This window comes from Brienomyrus brachyistius, chromosome 13 (genome assembly GCF_023856365.1).
Source record: "Brienomyrus brachyistius isolate T26 chromosome 13, BBRACH_0.4, whole genome shotgun sequence".
Lineage (NCBI taxonomy): Eukaryota > Metazoa > Chordata > Actinopteri > Osteoglossiformes > Mormyridae > Brienomyrus > Brienomyrus brachyistius.
Window position 1 is genome coordinate 26433902 of NC_064545.1, and position 6000 is coordinate 26439901.

Below are 6000 nucleotides of genomic sequence, written 5' to 3' on the forward strand. Positions count from 1 at the left end.
AGCCATTTTTTTTTCATTAGTATTGCAGGCTTGTGTCACGATACACCCTGAATAAGTGTGGAGTCTCCTGTCTTACCGATTCTTTCTGTCTATAACTGAGCCTTCAGAGCAACACGTGGGAAACAATCATGTAGCAATCAAAGAGAAAATTTTCAAGACTCAGTAGATGGGACACTGTGGTAAGGACTGGGTAAGTTACGCAAATTTGCTCTTCAGTTAATAATAATAACTGAGGATTAACCTAAAACATCAAGGTGCAAACATGTTAAGTCTTGGTGTTGGTTTTCGTCATCGAGCAGTTTGGCCTGAACCATGTTGCTGCTACTTGCGACATTATCATGAAAATAATTGAGTATTTTTATTAAAATATCTGTAACTGCACCGTTCTGATCTCTAGTACAAATGTTATAATTTAGCCACTCAGGTTGAGTGAAAGACTGTGGGAATGACACTAAGGGCTATTCAGGCATGTATGACTCAGTCACATACTGTACCCATATAAAAGCAAGACATGCTTTTATAGAGAAGACTCACAATGCATTCAGTGGAGGCGGAAATATGCCTGGTTCTGAATAACACCGATTCGCAAAGAGAAGCACAGTTTATCTTATTTAATAAATAAAATATGAGAGGGAGCCTGTCATATGCCACGTGACATATGTCTCCCGTCGTGATATTGAAATATGTTTTCTGAAATAAAACACGTCTGCTATCCAGTTTATGCAGGTGTTTCGGGAAGAATGTGATATGTTTTATGATTATCTAATGAAAAAAACAGAAGGAGGATATATGTATATATAATCAAACCCGTACAGCAAAGCCAAGCAAACTCAACTCATGGCACTGAAGGAGAATGCATGAGTTAAAGATGGCCTTGTGCCCATGGGCGCCACCTGGTGGTAAATATACTGCAGTTCATAAGGTGCTTGGCAGCGCTACAGCGGTCTGGCCACCTTACAGCTGTCAAGGATCACCAATTAAACAATAAGCCTATTTAAGACTCCTTCAAACATAAATATGGAGTATTAAGGATAAATAGTTTGTGGTGCATCTAGTAATGCGGTGTTTAAGCTGATTATTTGCCAATTTTTTTGTATAAAAATAGCAAAATAGGGCTTTATATATCACTGAGGTTTTCTAGCCAAATGATCTGGCAAAAGGTTCATTACTGAAAGCCTCGTTTAACACAGTGTGCCCAGGTGACGTCTTCTGGTGAATATAGCGATGGCGGAAATGGGATTCCCAGAGACGGAGGCAATTGAAACAACTGATTCGGAAAAAATTTTGGATCCTTCAAAGCATTTAAACCATTGTTTCACAGAAATATGCATTTTGGGGATTTGTAGGGAAAATCCTTGTTCACTGAGCTTCTGTAATGATGACGTGTCAAGTATTAAAACAGACAATCTGTTCAACTGTGCTTGGACTGAGACCAAATGAAGCAAAACCATTGAAAAGTTTTGAAAGCCCTGTTCAGTGTGATCTTTGGGCTTTGTCATTTTCATACAGACTTCAGGACAATGTTCCGATACAGAAGTACCATAAAGGTTCTGACACATTTTGAAACAATGTTTTGAGTTTGCCATCACTAGGTTAATATACACATATAATGTACTCCTCAAGTATTTTATCCCCAATAGTGACCTTTTTGACATGATACTTAAAATCGTGGTTTCACTTCTTTGTATCGACAATTCAAAACTCGAAACGGACCACTAGCGTGTCCCTGTGGGACGCCAGGCCTCCTTTGATTCTGAGAATGTCACAAGGCTCGAAGCGAGCTTTCACCACACACGGACCGCGGAGCCTGATACACGCTTCGAAGCCTCCGTCTGAAACGTAGCATCGCTGCTATTTTATCGAAGCAAGTTACGGTTTTCCGTGCTTTATTTTGTCAGGCATTGTTTGGCTGCTTGTTAGCGCTTTGTTATATTTCCTGATGTCTAGCAGCAAAGTTATAAACCACCAAGCTACCTGTTGTGAGCCCGTAACTCATCAGATCGCAGTCGTGCCGGCGAAAATGGCTGTGGCTAGCCCTGATTTGCGATTTCATTGCCAACGAGCTCGCACAGATTAATCTGTGAATACTGGGTCGCTCTGCACTAAATGTGAGGCAGATTTGCATGTAAAATAAGGAGTATTTGCATTGAAGCATCTTCAGACCCAGGGTCTGTAGAGCAGCGACATAAACCATTTAGTAAAACTTGACAAAATGCATCATTAACACTCTCTTGAATTTTACGTAATATGTGCTATTAGCCAGCAAATAATTAGCACATCACTCTCTGCCTCTCTCTCAACAAAACAAAGATTTAAATGTCTTAAAACGTAGGCCATTTGTGCAATGTCTCCTCAGAGTGAAGATTATTAAAGGGGCCCTCCATGTCATTGCAAGCGACATAAGTATTATCAGGTTAGGCTGCTGTGCCTGTGATTGGAAGGTTGCTCGTTTAAAGCCCAGCATCACCAGAGTGATGTGACCATTGGGCCCTTGAGAAAGGCCCTTAACCCTTAACTGCTCTAGGGATGCTCTCCTTCCAAAAAAAATGTGAGTAAAAATGTATGTTGCATTGGGAATAAGGACCTGCTCTTGAACATCTAGTTCTCGACAAAATTGTTAGCGGTAGATGATCTCTTACTGTGGTCTCTTTGATTCCGTCGGTGGTTCCTGATCTAAGGAAGGTCGAGACGCCCTGATTTAGGTCACGCCCCCTACCTGGTGCTGAAAGGGGCCTGCTGTGGAGCCGGCGTTGAGTACCCTTGGTCCCTGAGATAATGGACCTGTCGTGAGGTTTAGCGTCGATGACATTTCAGCTGTATTCCGGACGAGTTGCCCGCCGTTACGGACCTCATTCAGGCTTCCCCCGACCCGGTGGCACCGGTCACATGGAAGATTTCATGTCGTGTGCCAGAGAGCCCATGCCAACATGGTATTAAAATAGCCAGGCTGCTATGGAGCTCCTGAAAGCCACGCTGGGGTCAAGCTGTGTGCAAGGCTGAGGAGAAGCTGGCCGGAGACCATTGCTGCTAAACGCCAACGCAGAGCATACACAGTGGGCTGAAACTGAAAGGAGTGAGGGAGGAAATAGAGAGGAAGGGCTGGGGAGCTCAGAGGACATTCCAGGGTGGCATTATATCAGGCAGGGGCTTGGGAGGGGCGAAGGTACAAGGATGCTCAGTGTTTGTTCCATGTGCCTATTCATCATTTGTTAACACAGTGCTTCCCAATCCGGTCCTCGGGGACCCCTAACCAGTTCACGTTTTTGCTCCCGCCAAGCTCCCTGCCAGCCATTCCACATTTTTGTTCTTGGTAAGGAGCTGGGTGAGAGCAAAAATGTGGACTGTCTGTGGGTCCCCAAGGACCGGATTGGAAAACACTGTGTTAATGGAATAAGATAGTAAGTGAATTATAACCTAGTGAAGTCATCTTTACTGGTCATTTCTTCCATCTGTAATATCCTTTGTTTTGTTATCGGTGTTGGAGAAGTTACTCACAAAAGTAATCCATCACAGGCAGAGGTAGAAAGTTCAGGTCCAAAAAGTATGAATCCAGACCAAGGCTTTGTTCTAACCAACCTTACATTAATTTTAAAGGTTTTAAAGGTGAATGAACTTGTGTACCAGCTATGTCAATCCCTGTTTATAAGGTTCTATGTAACGGTCCTTTTACGGAATATAAGAGAAAGTCGTGTTTCCTCGGTCAGCAGAAAGAGCGGGATGGCTTCTTCGCAGCTCTCAAACGCTGCCCTTTTTTAAATCAGGCACCAAAAGACGGCCACTCACTCGAACCCGCTGCTGTCATCTCTGATTAGTCATGCCTCCCGGCTGGAGCTGCCAGCGGGGCCCCTCGCCGGGCATCCGACTCTGCCAATCACCCGTTACCTGACAATCCCCCTCCGCCTCTGCGGGGGGCACTGCTCAGGGGGGAAACGTCTAAATGCTAATGTCTGCTTGCACCTCTACAAAAAATAAGCATTAATATGTTTCAGGGCAATGTTTTGTATGTTTTTAAATCACATTACAGTTTGCAATACAGGACCAGAAATCCATCCATACTCCATAGCCATTTGTCCAATGCAATGGTGAACTGGGATCTCAGACAGTGGTGATGTTTACTGCCACTCAGACTACCCAACCGCGTGGGGCTCCAGAGATTTGGGCCCCCCCTGTTGGCCGCAAGCAGTCACTACACTATTGGAGGCCGCAAAATGGCTATTGAGTACAGCCCCAGAAACAACGAATGTGCCCCTGCTATCAAGAAGCATAGCGCATGTTTCCAGGGACACCCTTGGTGGGATTTCAGTCAGATGTTCACACACAAATTGTAAATAACATTTCATAAAACGAGTCTGTTCCCTGTATTTTTCATCCTGATCAGGCCGAAATTATACTGGATTTGCGCAGACGTTTACGATCCGTAACATAGTGACTTGATAGGCATCAGTTTGCTCTGCTCGGACCCGTGTCCTAGGATGCTTAAACAACGGTGTGATCGATCGTGCAAAGATCTGACAGTGAACATCCTGCAGTTTTCATCTATCAACTGTGGCATTAGACTTTTAAGGGAAATGAGGGCAGATGTAAATGTGTAAAACAGAAGGCAAGCATCATTCCCAGAGGCACGCCAGCAGTAAGTGTATTTTCTTAAGTTTACTTAAGGATCAATCAGCTCCAGGCTCCCTGCAGTACCGTCCTCAGTTTCCCCAGAGATTCCCCTCCACTTGTCCGGAACGAGAGGCTTTCTGTTCCTCTCCTCCATTGTCATCTGTTTTATTGGCTTGCAAAGTCTGATGTGCGTGTTTATGCATCTATATGTAGGTGCTGAAATCGAAATTGATCCAACTTGTATGATAATTAGCAAAGTTGAAGCCAGTTTTTCTACAAGCCAGTCCACCGGGACCCCCAGACGGTCCATGTTTTTACTCTCTCCCAGTTCCCTGAGTGTGTCTGAGGGCCCCTGAGGACTGGCTTGATAAACACTCATCTATACACCCACTACTATTGATACAATCAATAAAATACCTCAGAGACACTTCTGTCTAAATTATACTCTCTACTAACAACTACAGATGTTTCTGTCTACTGGATTATTAAAGGGAAAATGACTGTCACATTGGCGCCAACACTAAGTTCTGGGCTGAGAGCTATAGAAATACTTCCATAAAAAATATAAATGGTGATCGAATGAAATACAAAGATCACAGGAAAGACGTCATGCAACACAATGTGTTCGGTATGGAGCTTCCTGGCTGAGATGCACAGCACACGCTCCGCCTGAACACCTCTGACATCTACTTTCACACCCTCTGGACACGTCCACCTGTCTGCCAGCTTCACGAAGATGTCTGATCTTCTCTGGAATGAAGCATCCTGGCATCCTAGTCTCCATACTCGCTGGGAAGCAGACTAAAATAAATGGATTAAAAGTACTACCTCAGATCACATAGCGAATGAGTTAAGGAATCTTTTTCCTCTTTACATTTCATATCAGGGATATTCGGGAATATGTGGTTTAATCTACTAGGTGTAAGATAAGTGCGCATCAGCCATTTATATTGTAGTAACTTAAATTTGGTATTAATAGACTGGGTCTTAAAACGAGCTATTTCCCAATCAACTTCACCAGTATCCTCCTTCATGTCAATTCTCCATGCCTCCAGTTTTTTTTAGAAGATGACTCCTTTGAGTATTTTAATAACAGGTCATAAAACAATGAGAGTTGTCCTCTCCCATTCATGTAGGATACAGTTAAATCTTCAATCTTAGACAATGGAGGTAAGGACAACTGTTTATGTGTGGATAAAATAAAACGTTTCAACTAAGTATTTCAAGAAATGTTTTCCTGGAATACATTTCCCGCACAGCTGATGATATGACATCAAGTCACCTTCTGCATACAAATCTAAAGTTTTCTCAACATCTTTGTTAAACCACGTCTTAAATCCACCATTTGTCCTCCCCTGTATAAAACAATTATTACCCTATATATGGGAAAACTGT